Source organism: Lipotes vexillifer, unplaced genomic scaffold (assembly GCF_000442215.2).
Source record: "Lipotes vexillifer unplaced genomic scaffold, Lipotes_vexillifer_v1.1 scaffold223, whole genome shotgun sequence".
NCBI lineage: Eukaryota > Metazoa > Chordata > Mammalia > Artiodactyla > Lipotidae > Lipotes > Lipotes vexillifer.
This window is the reverse complement of record NW_006788663.1, coordinates 602,915-620,529: the sequence shown is the minus strand read 5'-3', so window position 1 is coordinate 620,529 and position 17,615 is coordinate 602,915.

Here is a 17,615-nt window from a genome sequence, read left to right as displayed (position 1 = left end):
AAAAAAAAAAAAAAAAAAAAAAAAAAAAGAATGAACTAGATCAATTCCATAGCATATGTGCCCTAGGAGACATATCCAAGAATGTTCCTACTAGCACTATGCGTAATGGAAAAACACTGGAACCATCTTAAGTTTTCCTCAACTCAATGGATACATAAATTATAATGTATTCATAGAACAGAATACTATACAACCAAGAAAATGAATGAATCAGGACTCTATGCATTAACAAGTATGAATCTCAGGAACATAATGTTGAATGAAAAAAATGTCACAGAAAAACAGGTGTGCTCTAATTCCTTTTATATAAAGTTTAAAAACATGCAAAACTGAAAAAACGATACTCTGGGCTTCCCTGGTGGTGCAGTGGTTGAGAGTCCGCCTGCCAATGCAGGGGACACGGGTTCGTGTCCTGGTCCGGGAAGATCTCACATGCCACGGAGCGGCTAAGCCCGTGAGCCATGGCCGCTGAGCCTGCGTGTCCAGATCCTGTGCTCCACAACGGGAGAGGCCACAACAGTGAGAGGCCCGCGTACTGCAAAACAAAAACAAAAACAAAAAAACCGATACTCTTTAAAGATACAATTATGTTGTTGTAAAGAAAGGCAAGAGAGAAAGGCAGAACATTTGGGAGAGTGATTATCTCTGGGATGAGAAGGAAGGCGATGGGATGAGGGAGGGGCACTCGGGGTTTCCAAGGTAATGGTAATGTTCTTTTTTTAATATAAAAATTATTTTTGGTAGTGTTCATTTTTAAAAACTGGTTTTGGGTGCAGGAGTTTTGTTGTATCATTTTTTAATACTTTATGCATATTTTATAAGTTTTCTTTTTTGCCTACTTAATATTAATACAAAAAAATGTCTATCCCACCTAATACCAACTGCTATAAATTGCATAAGAGTTTTCAAAAGAAACAAGCAAACTTAGGGAATTAACTTTGAATGATTTGGCTTTTGATGAATTAGTTTCTGGCTTATAAGCCATTTGGCAAAGTGATGGTTTGGGGAATTATTCATTTGGGCAGCTGACTTTTTGTGATTTGCTTGTTGGAAAACTGACCTGGAGTCTGGTGTTGGGTACGATCAGGACTGTTAGAAGGAAGCAAGGCCTGGGCCAGCCTCAGGGAGGGGCCTTAACTTGTCTAGAGGAGGGGAGGTTTGTCAGAGACCTGGGCTGAGTACTGCTAATGAGTAACTGCTAACCAGTTCTGTCAACTCTCCCCCTTAACAGCTCTCAGATGTGCTCCCTTCTCTCCACCTGCCCCCCAGCACCACCCTGGACCACTAGTGTGGGCCTCCTGATGGGTCTCTTGGCATCTACTCTGACCCCCTTCAGTGCTCCATACCAGAGCCAGAGGGAAGTTTCTCATATACAGATCTGATCTCTTTTCCCTGCTTGACACCGTTCAATGGCTTCCCTTGACTCACAGGACAATAATCACAATTATTACCCTTACAGGTTATTGGGACAATTAAAGGAGTTAACACATGTAAAACGTCTAGAAGAGTGCCTGGCACATAACGAGTGCCACACAAATGTTAGCTGTTATTATAGTTACAAGGCTGTGCCCCTCCCCCTCCCTCCACCTTGCAGGGTCTCTTCAAGTTCACCTTGGGATCTTGGCCCTGATCTCCAGGTACTCCCCACTTGTCCTCTCAGTTCCTGGAATGCACCAGACTCCTTCCTCCTTCAGAAACCTGCTATCTGGGACTTAGCCACGTGGTGACTTACTTGTTCCAGGAAGTGTCTTGGATCACACGGCCTGCTTCCCCAGACAAGCCGCTTCTCCAGGGCAGGAAGCATCTAATTTCTCGCTCTGTGCTCGGTGCCAAGCACAAAGCAAGTATCGGCAAAGCTTTGTTAAAGAGAAGAATGACACATTGAGGGTCTGCATGGTTGAAGCCAATGTCAGACTGATTTATTTCTTGCCACCCTGATGATAGCAAAGCCGCATTTCGCACTGTGCTGAGCTGTCAGCAGCCTGTGGGACCTGTTCATTGGCCTAGCATTTTGGGGGTTGCAGGGAATTTCCTGAGGACTTTGCCACTGAGAACCACTCACCCAAAGCCTGAGCAGGAGCGCCAGGACAGCCGAAGCTGAAGCATCTTTTGCTATTAACCAGGAGGATCCTGGACTCTGAAATAAGATTCGAGAGGCCCTGGCAGCCTTGGGTCAAACTTTCGACATTGTCCCACCCTATTCCCCACTTGACTTCCTCCCCTCCACTCCCCTGCACTCAGTGTGGCTCATTTACAGGTCTTCCACGTGTGCCGGCACCTTGCGAGCACTAGGGGACAAGGGGCACACAGTGATGACAGCCAGCAGCAGCCCGGACCTCAGGGCTCCGGGCGAGGAAACGAGGCAGGTACAAGCATAGTTCATGTCAACACAGTGACGACTGCAACCTCAGGAATCTGGCCAGTGCAGCAGCTGCCTAGAGGGGATGATGTCTGGTGCACAGTGAATGCCCAGTATTGTGGGGTGGATGTATGGCTAGTATTGGGGGCTGTTCATGTGGTGAGCCACCTCCTCCTTCACAGAGGAAGCTTTTGTCAGAACTGGGTTTTGAGGCATGGGCAGCTGTTTATCAGATGTTGGGGGATGGTGAGTGGAGGTGGGTTGTCATTTGAAGAAGAGGGAACAGCGTATGTCAAGACACAGAGGCCTGAAACAACACAGGGTTGCCATGATATTACAGTAGCTCTGGAGGAATGCGAGGAAGTATGTGGGGCGGGGGGCAAGGGAACCTGGGGGAGCAGAAGACTAGGCTGAAGGGGAAGGCAGCTGAGGCTTTATCCTGTGGCACTTGGAGCTAATGAAAGGTTTGCAGCATCATGATGAGATTTCTGTTTGAGAAAGGTCACTCTGATAGTCTGTGCAGGCTTAAAAGGAAAGAAGGGAGACACTGCTAGGAGCCTAACAGTCCAAGTGAACGACGGTGTGGTCTGACCTCGGGCCGTCAGCAGGACTGAGGAACAAAGACCAATTCAAGACACCTTTGCGCACTAGAACAGCAAGGCTAGGTGGCTCATCTATTAAATATGCGTCATGCTCCTGCTGTGTTCAGGAAAACATGTGTGTGTGAGAGAGGAAAGGTGCAGAGATGAAGGAGACACATCCCTACCCTTACAGAGGGGAGGCCAACCGCGTTCGTCCATCACATTCACTGAGGGCCCACTTAGCCCAGGCACAGAGGTAAACACAATACAACATCTGTGGCAGCAAGTGGGCGAGGAGCTGCACCAGGAAGCACTGTGGGAACTTAGGTGCAGGAGGGACACTTCTAGCTTGTGCATGTGGGTGAGGCCAGGTGAAGAGGTGGCATTAGAGTGGGACCTTGGGATATGGGGGTTTGGTGCCTTGGGAGGCCACTCCAGACAGGGGGCACAATGTGAGCAAAGGCACAGTGATGCCAAGGAACTATGATTCAGTCTGGTGCCTCTGTGTGTGTGTGTGTGTGTGTGTGTGTGTGAAGGTTAGAGGGGCAGAGAGAGAGGACATGATGGCTGTGTGTGTGAAGGTTAGAGGGGCAGAGAGAGAGGACATGATGGCAGGGGCAGTCAGGGGTGGTCTGTAGTGAGCCTTAAACACCAGCCTAAGGAGCTGGGGGTCGGGGGCAGCTCTGGTGGGCCACGAAGGCTTCTGCGCAAGGCAAGGGACATGGTCTGTGCTTTAAAAAGACAAATCTGGCACCATGTTCAGTAAGCTGGAGGGACAAGCCCTTCTCTGAATGGGGAGATCAGTAGGTGGTTGTTGGCATAGCCACCATGAGAGATGATGATTCTCTGGACCAGATTTCTGGCAGAAAAAACAAAACTGAAGGGACAGGTGTGTGAAGCAGGCGAAGGGAGCCCACTTCGCAGTCCACAAGTATTAATTCTCTATTCACTGTTTACTGTCTGTTCACAGGGCCAGACTCTGTGCTAGGCATGAGCGGGTGGGCAGATTCAGGCCTGGTTAACAAGGATCCTGTGCTTGGCAAGCTCACAGGCCAGTGGAGAGAAGAGCAAAAGGAAACATTTGTTGCCTTTGGAATTAGGTGCTAGTTACTGTGCCAGAAACTTGATATACTTAATCTCAAAGCTACAGCTGGAGTAAGATTATCTCCATTTTTCAGATGTGGAAACAGACTCTGAAGCATGAAGTGACTTGCCCAAGGTTGCCCCAGGAAATTAGGGGAAACTTCCAAAGACAGCACTTTGTCTCCTATACCAGGAGTCTCCTCTGAAGCCATCCAGACCTTTCTGGCATCCGTTTCCCTCACTGCATATGGAGATATCAACAATGATATCAATGACTAACAGTTGAGAGGTACCAAGAATGGTTTATTATGTATACCAACTAATGTAATACTTGTAACAACACTGTGAGTTGGATACTATTATTATCCCCACTAGATAGACAAGGAAACTGAGACTCAAAGGGGTTAATGACTTATCCAAGGTCAAAGCATTGGTAACTGGATGAGAAAGGATTTGAACCCAGGAGGTCCAGTTCAAAGCCCATGCTCTTAACCAATGTGCTATCCATAATTAATAACCGGAAAGATTCCCCTACGTAGACAGAAATTAAATCACCTAGTGTGCTTGTTTGCAGATTTTATATTTACATGTTTATTTATTCATTCAGCATTTACTGAGTGCCTTTTATGTGCCAGATCCTCTATCCGGCACACCAAGGATCCAAGGATATTTAAGACAAGGGCCTGCTCTCTGGGTTGGTGGGGAGACAAATGAACAGGTACGGTGAGGTACAGGGAGGACGTCAGAGGGGTCGAGCAGAGGTGAGACATTATCTAAATTAAGGTTTACCATGTTCATTCTGCCTGCTGTGTGGACAATAAACCTTAGGAGGGTGAGGGTGACAGTCAGAAGACCAGTGAAGGTTAGTGCAATAGATCAGGAGAAAGACACACTGGTGGCCCGGGCCAGGGCAGTGGCTGGGCAGTTGCATTACAGGGAGTCAGTGGTTTGGCTGAGTGCTCTGCTTGAATGGGGTCTACCACTAACTCCTGGCTCTCCCACTCACTGACCCTGTTAGTCTCTGGGAAGGTCTCTTCCGCTGGACCAATATGAGGTGAGATGCTTGGGTCAGAATGACTCTACTGTTCCTCTCATCTCTAAGGCTGAATGTCATTACCTTGCTTACCTTTCGCCAGTGACTTTCTCTAGTTGTCTAAACTCCGTGCCGTGGCCATGTATGATCCCATCTCCCTCCTACGTCATTTTCTGCCACTTTCCCTATTGTTAATCTACTCCAGACACACCGGCTTCCTTTCTGTTCCTCAGAGACTCTCACTTGGCCCTACCTCAGTGCCTTTTCACCTACTATTCCCTCAGCCCAGGAAGCACTTTCCCTAGGTCATCACTTGGCTAGGTCTTTCTCAACCTGATCTCAGCTCAAATTTCATCTCCTCAGGCCATTTCTAACTACCTTAACTTAGATGGAACCCAAATTTACCACATCAATTCTCCTAGATTACATTTCTCCTGGAATTTAGAATAAACTGAAATCATCTTATTTAGTTGTTTTCATCTTTATCATCTGCTTCCCAATACAAAGTCAGTTCCATGAGAACACAGACCTTTTCTGTCTTTGTGCATTATGATATATCCAGTGCTTAGAGCAGTGCATGGTCAGTACATAGTAAACGCTCGATAAGTATTTGTTGAATGGTTGAGTGAATGAATGAATGAACAAATGAGCCATCTTTCAGCTTTTTGTAACATATAATCTAAAACAGGACATTATCCACTTCCTGAATCAGAAAAAAAAATTTTTTTTAATTAAAACAGTTAAAAGCCCGGATTTAAGGAAGAAAATGAACATGCATTCTCCTGAATTAATTTTTTTTTAAAATCATAAAGTCATAGACTGTTCAAATTGGGAGGGAACCATCTTGGTCTTTAGAGTCAGGCAGACCTGGGTTCAAATGCCAGCTCTGTTGCTTGCTAGCACACGTGGTCACTTAACCTCTTGAGCCTCAGTTTCCCCACTATAAAATGGGGGTAATAATGGCTACCTTAGAGGAGGCATTAAATTAGACATTAGATATAAGTGCTGGGGACACAGCTGGTGCTGAGTAAATGTTAATTCCTCCTACATCCACCCAGGGACTTGTGGGCATGAGCCTGTCTCACTCTCCAGGCTGTGACCTCCCGAGGGCAGCCTTGTCTTCAGGTTTTCCTCTGTGGGACTGCGCAGGTCCTGAAGACCTGTATATGTCGAACAAATAATGGAACCTACTCCAAGACCCTCATTCCACGGAGAAGGAAACTACAGCCCAGGGAGGCAAAGTGACTCTCAGACAAAATGTGTGTGAATGGCAGAGTGTGGCTTAGAGCTTGGCTTAACTTAGAGCCCCGGGCTTTTTTATCACCCCCCTCCCATTCTCTGCTGCCCTGGTTTTATTCATTGTTCACACGCAGCGTTCTGGGTCCTGTCCCTGGTTTTGTATGCATCCACATAGCTCTCCGAGGCCCAGGGGGATATTTAGGCTGCGAGGAAGCCTGTGCCAGAGCGAGTAAACAAAACTGAAATACTTTGCAAGCTTTATAAAAAGTGTTCCAACAGGCTTACAACTGGCTTACAATGGTAAACTCTGAAATAAATTGTCAAAGACTAGAAGTACAGGCAAAGAGTCACACTATTATATTCACCAGCCCTCAACTGTGCTCCTATATCATTCTGTTCAGTTCATAATGTTTCCTGATGCCACCCCAGTGGCTGGCCTTGTGCTGAGTCCTGGACCCTGGAAGACCAGTGACATCACATTAGAGGGTGGGAACAGATATGGACATGGGCAATGACCACACGATGTAATCTGAGCAGAGACAGAGAAATACAGGAAGCTGGGGGAACCAGAGAAGGAGCACCTAGACCAACTTGGCTGCATGGGGGGCGGGGGTGGGCTTCCTGGAGGAGGTTATATCTGAGTTTCACTTTTTTCTGTGTGAGGAATATTCTCTTGCCCTGGTAACATGACTTTCATCAAACCTGGAAAACGTGTAGGTGAGGGGAAAGGAACTACCCCCAAAGCACTTTAGTTTTGCTTCTTGGAGGTTTAGGTATTCTGATTTGCTGATTAGATCCTGATGCGGGCATTTTTGCCACAATGCCATATATATGATCCTGAAAACAAAACAAAACAAAGTAAAACAAAATCCTTTTGCAAAATCACATGGTGTAAATACGAAAGGGTTTAACAAACAAATTTGGAGCAGATCATTTAAAACCTATGGGTCTTTGTAAGCAGAGCTCTAACAAAAACAGCACCGAGGGCTTCCCTGGCGGCGCGGTGGTTGGAAGTCCGCCTGCTGATGCAGGGGACACGGGTTCGTGCCCCGGTCCGGGAAGATCCCACATGCCGCGGAGCGGCTGGGCCCGTGAGCCATGGCCGCTGAGCCTGCGCGTCCGGAGCCTGTGCTCCGCAACGGGAGAGGCCACAACAGTGAGAGGCCCGCGTACCGCAACAAAAACAAATAAAAACCCCAAAGACAGCACCGATCCCAATAAAAGAGCAGCGGGGCTGAATCACCAGCAGCATTTGCTCCCAGACTCATGGTCACTTTGTCCTAGCGGACTTAAACCTGAGGTTTTTTCTTTTCGCCCAGATGTAGGATCTTTATGGCATCTGCCTCTAAGAGAGGCTATAGGTCCACCAAAGTGAAAAATCTAAGGTTTAGACTTCTTCAAAAACAACAAAAATTTTTTTCTTAAATACCGGAGCAAGTATCTGCACTCTCCACTTCCCCAGAGAGCCTAACATTGGAAGGGATTGTGGTTCATGAAGCCACTAAACCAGTGACGACTTGTACCAGAGAAGAGCACTTCTGCAGGATTTTCTGTGTTTTTTAAGGTCTTCATAAAATGCTACAACTTCCTCTTTAGTGGTGAGAAGGTGTGCTCCTAATTGCTTCAAAACATGTACAGGCTGGAATATACTGCATAGGAATCAATATGACTTCCACATAATATGGACACTGTATCCCCTTTACCAATCACGTGTGTGCTATTCCTATGAAAGGAATACACATTTCAGCAGAACAGACTCTTTTGAATCTTCCTTGAGGAAGGAAATTTAAAGTGGTTTCTTCTTCAGGAAGTTTTCAGAGACCCTCTGGCCTCTGCATTCTTCGGGCTAATCATCAGAGCCCACTCATCCTTTACAACGCACGCGACCCTTTATAAGGTACACTCTTGCATAGTCTTTTTCTTTTTTTTAATATTTATTTGTTGCGCCGGGTCTTAGTTGCAGCAGGCAGGCTCCTTAGTTGTGGCTCCCTGGCTCCTTAGTTGTGGCATGCGAACTCTGAGCTGCGGCATGCATGGGGGATCTAGTTCCCTGACCAGGGATTGAACCCCGGGCCCCCTGCATTGGGAACGTGGAGTCTTAACCAACGTGCCACCAGGGAAGTCCCTCTTGCATAGTCTTTTCTTCAAACTTCACAATAGTTTTGTGGATTAAGACATGTAGGTGACAGATACCACCTTAGTGGGGAGGGTGATGAAATTATCCACTGCTGAGGGCCCCCAGGCTACAAGCCTTGTGCCAGACACCTGCCATATGCCACCTAATTTCATCCTCACGACGGCCCAGTGAGGCCAAGGAGGGTTTACTTCCAAGACAGTTTGATATTGTCTTCACTTTTCAAGAGAAGAACCTGGAGCTCAGGGATATTAAGGTCATCTAGCTGAGGTGTGATAGGGCAGGATGGGAACCAGGCCTTGTGTGAAGATAAACCCTGTGGCTTTTCCCCAGCGCTTCAGGGAGCCAAACTAGCAACTGGCAGCAAAATGGACGAGGTTATCTCTGCTGCAGAACAGCCCTTGAAAGCCTGAATGTCTCCCAGGCTGAGAGCAGGAAGCTCACATCTCAGCAGGACTGTGAGAATAACGATTCCTATTTAGTGAACATTTATCATAAGCCAGGCACTGTGCCAAATGCCTTGCGATATTATCTCCCTAAACCTCTCCCAAGCCCTGTGAACTGAGGGTTTTTAAACCTGATTTGCAAGTGAGGAACTTGAAGCCTAGCGTTCTGTAACTTGCCCCAGAGGCTTGTTAAGCAAAGGGCTGGGATCTGAATCCATACCCCACTGACTCCGTGTGCATCTAAGGGCTGCTGGAGTCAATGAAGCCTGACAGGGCTGAGACAGCTTCCTGTTTGTCTGGGCGTGTCCGTGGAGGCACCAATGACCAAGGGCACGGCAACCTACCCATGACAAGCTAAGAGACTAAAACAACCACTGTGAAGATACACGGAAGCTGAGACTTTGACAGAAAAAGAAGAAATGAAGATTTCACTGGAGAGCGCACAGTACTGTCCATCTCGGCCCCGTCTGTGTCCAATCCCAGCCCCCGTGTGGGAGGGTAAAGGGGAACTTCTTCCTTTCTTAAACCAACTGAGGGGGCTTCAGGGAACCGTCCAGAGAATGTGCTTTGTGTGCCTTAACATTTAACGGGTATAGAACTAGTCCCTGACCCACACCTGAAAATGTCTATGGGTGAGGGGCTTGGCTAGAGCACCCACTCGTGGCCAAGTCGTGAGATGGCGTGCTTTGGGTAGGGCCCAGACTCTGGCTGGGCAAGAATGCCTGGCTGTTTCCTAGGGCCAGGTGTGTCTCCATGGAGAGGAGCAGGATTAAGAGGACCTTCTAGAAGGGAAGGTGACCCCTAGAGGGGTTGAATGGGAGCTGAACTGTCAGTCAGAAAGGCAAAGCCATGTCAAGGTGCCATAGGTGGGAGATCCCCAGGGATGGGGAAGGGCTGTGAGGGACCCATGGACCCTCCCACAAGACAAAGGCCAATGATCGGACAGCTATCTTGAAGAAGGCCCCAATGCCAAGTTACGTCTGCACCTGTCAATTTTGACTTTGGCTGCTAGGATCTCACCTCCCATCCACTTCCACCTAAGGGGGGTTTAGAGTGTGTGGGGTGGGAGGGAACCGCAGCTAGAGAATGGGAGAGGAGGTGCCCAGCCCACCAAGGGCACCCACTTAGAGACCACTGGACTCAGCCAATCCCTTCTGAGGCCAAAGGGATAATCATTCAAGATACTTAATTTTCTTGTAGTGATGAAATATTCTACATGTGGAATAAATCCCCTTTTTCTTTTTTAGTATCCCTTTAAGCATTGCCACTCCTTTGTCCTGTAATAGGAGTAGGAGGTGCCTGTTGCTTTTTAAAAAAATTAATTATTTTTGTGCCTGTTGCTTTAAATTAACATCTGGCTACGCTGTGGCTGCTCAGTTCCATCCCTTACTTTTTGTGAGCAGAGGTGTTCCTGAAGGAAAAGGCCTGCTCTAGACAGGAATTCCACATGCCTTAGATGGGAGGTGACCTGGACACGGTGGAACCCTGCACTGAACTGCAATTTTGTACCAGGAAATTTCTCCTGCTCTTGGGGAGATGATCGAGGAGCACTGTGTGTATGAAAACATGAAGGAGAATGCCTGTCTCCTCAGGCAGGCTCACAGGTCACTGTGTCTCTGTGACGTTCCCAGGGAGACTGTGTCCAGCTAATCAAGCCCCAGAGAGACCCCAAAACAAACATCACTAACTTTGGGATGAGTGGGAGGCATATTACTCTTACAAGAGAATAGATATTAGTTTTTCCTTTTCATATGTGTATTCATTTATTAACAGACATTTTACTATGAGCCAGGCACTGTGCTCCATTCTGTGTATAACTTGCAGATTTAATAAGAGCCTTTTGGGAAACCAAGAAATATCACTTCACTAAATGTACATGCAAATTTTCAGACACATCCCGATTTCAAAAAGCAATACAAGGAGAATAATGTATGTCTGGGAGGTGAGGCGCTAGAGCAGCTCTTGGATGGGACTGCTCTGTGCCATCCTGGCTCTCGCCAGGCCTCTCTCACAGCTGGAGCATGCACCTGGTTACCCTACCTTGGCCTGGATCCAGCTCCAAAGCTCCCAGGAGCCCTGGGAATCAAATGCTCAGGACCCTGCCAAGGCCCTACTACGCCATCTGGGCAAGCCCTGGATGACAGAACAGGGTGGGGTCCACATTTCCAGATGGCTCCTATGAACAGCTCAGTTTCTGAAAGCAGTCCGTCAGATCTCACCCACTGACGTATCAGGCTGGGATAGCGGATGCCTACGGGATTTGCTGGGACTGAGAGATTCAAAATGGATGACAGTGCAATATTCCTTAAAAACATTTCTTATTATTACTTAAGCAACTTCTCCTTGTTGAAAGTTGAAAAATACAGAGAAAGCAAAAGAAAAATAGCTATTAAGATGATCACCCAGAGATAAGCAGTTTTATCAATTTGGTGTGTAGTGTGGAAAACTTCCCCTGCCTGCCTGCTGCCCTCAACACACACACACACACACACACACACACACACACACCCCACATGCACATATATCACACTCGCAAACACACACTCTCACATACTTCCACGACACTCACATGCATGCACGTCACACACGCAAACCTCACATACATACCCACCTCACATACATCAAGAAGAGAACTAAAGCATTTAATAAAATCCTTATTAGAATGGTCAATCTGAGCCCCTCCTTCATTTGAAGGAGAGAACCAAGGGGCAGAAGTTTCCAAGGCTCAACGGATCTAAAACCTACCCGGAAACATGTTAAAAGCACAGATATGTGTTCTCACCCCCCCAGGAACTTGATTCAGCAGGTCTGGGGTCAGGGTGGACTGAGTAGATGGATCCTGGTGTGACTGTGGTGGGGACTGGATTTCTGTGGGACTGGAATGGAGGCAGGTGAGAGGAGGCTTTTGGAGGAAGAGAGGTGTGAATCTCAGAGCAAGTGAGGGGAGGTTAGAAACTGGGGTGTGCCCTGTGGGAACCTCTCTTTTATGAAAAATCCTAAGGGTTTCCCTTCCATATGCTGGGAAATGTCAAGAGAGGGAGAGCCTTGACCTTCTCCTTGGACATTGTAGCACCTTTTAGGACTGTCCCAATCCTTCTGTGCAGAAAGGTTTATCCCCTGCCCAATTGGATGTGTAATTAGGGGGACTGAAGGGGCAGAGAAAAGGGGGGAAAGGAGCCCCGTTCCTTCCCATCTCCTCCAGGGCTTCTGTGGAGAAAGGTGTTCACGTCCCATTGAGGGGGCTATGGCCCAGGTCCCGAAGCAGAGACCTGTAGCCCAGTGGATAGTGGCCCAAACAGTCAGGAGTGCTCCTGGGTGGACAGTTTAAGAGAGGCAAGGAGACTGAAGCTCCTCTGACCCCTGCCTGTTAGAAAGAGTTTCACTTTTGAAAGGAGAAAGAAAAACACCATGAGTATCAGGTCACCTGTAGCCCACTTGGTGTCTTTGTGCAAATTAGAAAAAGGCACACTTCCTCAAGACCCTTAACTTGCATCTGTCACAAAGTGTCATGACATTATGAGAAAGCAAGCACTTGACTACCGTCCACTGGAAAACTGTTATAACAAACATACAACTCTCAGTGGGGAAGAGCACGGCCTTAGGAAGGGCACCCTGACGTGCTGCATGACTGCGTGGGACATACTTGCTTCCAGGTGTCTGTGAATTCTACAGCTGAAGAAGCTGAGCTGAGAGAGGATGAATAAATAACCTGACGAGGGTCACACTGCCGGTTAGAGGTGGATTCAAACCCAGCCAGTCTGACTCCAGAGCCCAGGCTGTGCACCATCAGGCCACTGTTTCTTTCTCTCTCTCTCTTTTTTTTTTGTGGCTGTTCCACATGGCTTGTAGGACCTTAGTTCTCCGGTCAGGGATTGAACCCAGGTCCCCACAGCAGTGAAAGCGCCAAGTCCTAACCACTGGACCCCCAGGGAATTCCTAGGCTACTATTTCTATTGGAAATGTTTGTTACTCCCTCATCTTCCTGAAAAAACCTTAACTATTATCCTTAAAAATGTCAACTTTTAAATTTCAAATATCACCTCTGCTTACGCTGCTTTCTTTGACCTCACCATGTTCAATTGGCCATTCCCTCCTCTGAACCCCACTCCTGGACAGTATCCAGCCCTCTATTGAAGCCTTATCTTAATGAGTGAATTTGGCAAGTTTACCATCTGTTTCTACTCTCAGACTGTGAACAAATTCTTCAAGGGCTGCTGGGGAGACTGAGGAACACCAGCTCTGAGCCCCCAGAGCCTGGCACTGAGCCAGGCACAGAGGAGCAGCTCGGTAATGATGGATGAAAAGAACTGAAATGAACTCTCATGTGAGGGGATTGGACACAAGGCCCTCCAAGGACCACCCCAGCTCTGACCTTCATGAGTGCTTGATTCAGTGTTTGATGGTATTTTTAAAAATTTATTTATTTATTTATTGGCTGTGTTGGGTCTTCGTTGCTGCATGCAGTCTTTCTCTAGTTGGCAGCGAGAGGGGGGCGGCTCTTCGTTGCAGTGCAACAGCTTCTCATTGCGGTGGCTTCTCTTGTTGCGGAGCATAGGCTCTAGGCGCATGGGCTCAGTAGTTGTGGCATGTGGGCTCAGTAGTTGTGGTTCACAGGCTCTAGAGCGCAGGCTCAGTAGTTGTGGCGCACGGGCTTAAGTTGCTCCATGGCATGTGGGATCTTCCCGGACCAGGGCTCAACCGTGTCCCCTGCATTGGCAGGCGGATTCTTAACCACGGCGCCACCAGGGAAGTCCCCAGTGTTTGATTCTAAACCTCTGCCAATGCTGGAGGGCAGAAATCACAGCCGTGTACAACAGAGGGAGGCAGGATAAAGAGTAAATGCCAGGAAATGGCAATCACATCTGCTCAGAAGACGTCAGAGTGATTAGATGGAAATTGGTCTAGAAATTGTGGAACTTCTTGGGAGGCTCACAGGAGCCCATGAAATACCACTGAATGCCTGAGGGCTCCCCAGACAGAGTGGTGGGAGAGAAGCTGTCAAGGTCATGTCCAGCTCTGAAATCCCCCAGACGCTACTCCATGAATAGGTTTTCAGGAAAGGAAGAAAAAAGCAATGGGCTGTCATTCTAATCAGAGGACATGAATAATGCTCTCACTAGAAAAAGGTCAGGGGCCTTCTGTCAATTTCAGTCAAGCGTCTAAGGACATCCTGTGTGTTCAGAACTTTTTGGGGGGAATAGTGAGAGATTAGTAAGCTCAGGGGGGTGACAAGACACAGCTAGTGAGACCCCTGGTTTCATCCCCTTCTCTGCACTTAGTGAAATGTAACTGAACCCCCCATGGACTGGGTCCCACCATGAGAGAAGAGGTGACCTTCTTGCTCCAGAACTCAGGGGAATCTCAAGGGCTCAGTGGTGTCTCTCACCCTTTAGATTTTACTAGGACTGGGCTCTACTAATCTGGGGCAGCTAATATACAGTGACTCGTACTTGATGATTTAATTTCTTTATAATTCTGTCTGATTCACTCATCATTTGAAAAAAAGAATTCTCAATGTATCCAAAAAGGTTCACAAAGTTGATCTCGCCCCTTCGTTAATTCTTTCAGTATGTTTTTCTTGCACATCTATCATGTGCTCCTGGGCCAGCTTGACAGCATCTTACCTTTGTCCTTCTCCTCACCCACTTGGAAGGAGTCCCCAGCACCCTCCTAACCAGAGATCCTGATGCAATTCATTAGCGGCCTCTGTCCCACCTGGATCAGGGTCTAAGAATCAAGAGGGATTGTGCCACTCAGGACCCAGAGAAGCAGCCACTCAGCCACTGCCCAGGCACAAGGGGCTGCTTCCTCACTGGTCAGAACACCCTGGGTGGGGGGCACACACATGGGGGCAGAAGTACCTTCAGACCCTTTGGTGTTGCTCTAAGGGACTGTCAGTCCGGAATCTGTATCTTCATAGCAGAGGACATAGCAGAGCAGTAATATTTGTTTTTGTTCCCAACGAAGGAATGAGGAAGATACATAAAGACATTAAAACATCCCCTGTGATTCATCATCAAGAGATAATCACTTTTAACATTTTTATGTTTACTATTTCAGTTTTTTTTAAAAAAATTGTATATAGACACATCCATCTATTTTTACAAAAATAGGATTATTGGGCTTCCCTGGTGGCTCAGTGGTTGAGAGTCCGCCTGCCGATGCAGGGGACGCGGGTTCGTGCCCTGGTCCGGGAAGATCCCACATACCGCGGAGCGGCTGGGCCCGTGAGCCGTGGCCGCTGAGCCTGCACGTCCGGAGCCTGTGCTCCGCAGCGGGAGAAGCCACAACAGTGAGAGGCTTGCGTACCGCAAAAAGAAAAAAAAAGAAGAAAGAAAAAGGATTATTCTGCAATACTCTATGACTCCCTTCCAAAGCATAAATTATTGCGACTATTTCCCCATATCTCATATTTCATAACATGGCCTAGTATGGATGTAACAGTTTATTTAACTTACTCTCTATTGACATCTAAGTTACTTACAATGTTTCTCCTACTGTGCGCAGCGTGAATTTTTAAAAGACATGATAGGTATTTCTTGTTAACTCACTGTGCAGCCCTCTCCCCTGGTCTTTCCTTCTGTGTTTCTACCACCAGCTTGTCAGCCAAGCCACAACTCTGGAGTCAGTCCTGCCCCCTCCCTGCCTCGCACCTCCCCAACCAGTCAGTCACCAGTCACCCAGTGGTCTCTTCTCCAGGTCCTCAGCCCTAGCTCAGACCTTGTCCATTCTCTCTGGACCATCACAAAGGCCTGGCCTCCCAGAGACTCCGCTCAATTCCTCCTCCTCCCCACTCTGAATCATCTTGGACCAGGACGATATTCAGTTTGCTCATCTACTGTCCTTGTGGGCAGGTAACGAAGCCAAAATTCCTAGTCTTGGCAGAGGGGGGAGAACCGTGTTTAATGGGGATGGCTGTACTCAGGTTTTGAGGCCAGCGTCTGGGTATAGGGGAGAAATTGGTGATGGGGTGTCAGAACGAGAATGTTCTTCTGAATCTCCGGGGTGCCTGTTGGGAGGCCTCGGGGGGTCAGTCAGGGCACTGTCTGGGCTGGCTCTGCTACCAGGAGCTCAGCCTTTGGCCGCTGGCCGGCGCATTTCCCAGGCCTTCCCCCTGCGCATATGTTCTTTCACAAGTCCTCACTCTGGCAGGGGCTAAGGCCCTCCCAGGAGAAGCTCAGAATGGGAAGCTAAAACCCCATTCTGGGAAGATGAAGGCCCTCAGGGCAGGAGGGGCTGTGCCTGTTTAAGGCTGCCTGCAGTGGAATGCAAATTCCACTTGGGAGTTTGGTAATCCTGTAACTTGGGCTCCAGACCCTTCTTTAGTCCTGAGATGTTACACTTCCTCTTGGGTGCAGAGGGAAAATGACCTTATGTTTTCCTTCTAATCAGGGTCAACTCGGAATCTCAGACTTTAGAAAGACATGAAAGGCCTTTTATTCCAGCCTCTCTGTTCTCTATTTAATGTTATCTCCCCAGAGTGTTCCAAACAAAGCCAGCTCCTTCCCATGCCCTTCCTTCCCAGGAAGGCTTTGCAGCCTTTTTGGGCTTTCAGATCTTTAGGAGGCTCTTCTTGGACCGTGAGGGGAGGCCCTTTCTCACATCCTTGCCTTTGCTTTGTAAGTTGGCTCTGCCCTTCCCCATCTTGTCCACCAGGGCAAACTCTCATTCCTTCTTCAAATCCTGGCCTAAGGTCACTTCTTCCTTCTTTGCATCTCACAGACTGAGTTGATCTCCCACAGGGTCCTGAGCTTCTCTTTTTCATTTGCAACTGTTAGTTTACTCATCCACATTCTGAGCCTCTTCTCTACCCGTTCCTGTCACCATGGACACTTCTGAGGGTGGTACCCAGGCTGACTCATTTCTCTACCACTAGTGCCTGGCCAAGGACTTGGCCAAGAGAGGACACCTGAATGAATGGATGAGAAGGGGAGAAAGGAGGGTCTCAGACCACTTTAAACAGCAAGAACTCCTGGACCACCTTTGTTATCCCAGGTCCCTGATTTTCTTAAGCCCTCCCTTATCCCCGATCCTACTGGATCCTCACAGCAGCCCAGAAGTGGTTTAGGGTGGGGACTTGCATCCTCGTTGGCAAATGAGGAAGCTGAGGTTCCGAGAAGTGACTTGCTTAAGATCCTTCAGAGCCCCTGTGGGAGACCAGTAACCGTTTCCTTCCTCCCTCATCTTCTCTTCCTCAGCTCCTCCCACCTGACTCATTTCCCTCAGGGCTGCAAGAGCAGAGCTGGGATTCCCCGTGAGATGTGAGGGACTTTAGAGGCCTGGAAGCAGTTCTGGGCAGTGAAGTCTGTGGGTGGAGTGCATGCAGACTCCCTGTGTGTTTGTGAGGGAAGGGCGATACTGGATCCCAGAGGACCCCAGAACAAGTTTGGCACAGAGATATCTCCTATGTCTCCTTTCCACTCCCTAGTCCTGAAAGGGGGATCCCAGATGGTCCCCCAGTGTCCAGATAGCTCCACCCATGTCAGCAGAGTCGACAGAGTGCTGTGCCAAGGCAGACACTCATTAATCATATATTGAAATTGCTGTGTGACCTTAGGTAAGTCACTCAACTTCTCTGGATCTAGAAAATTTAGAAGCTTGGAGTCCTATTCTTAGGAACTAGGGACAGGGATAGATTGTTGTCTCCCAAATTCTACAGGACTGCCACAAGGAAAGGGGGTCATACTTGTTTGTGTAGCCCAAGGGGCAGGATTAAGATGGATGAAGGAAGGTGGAGGAA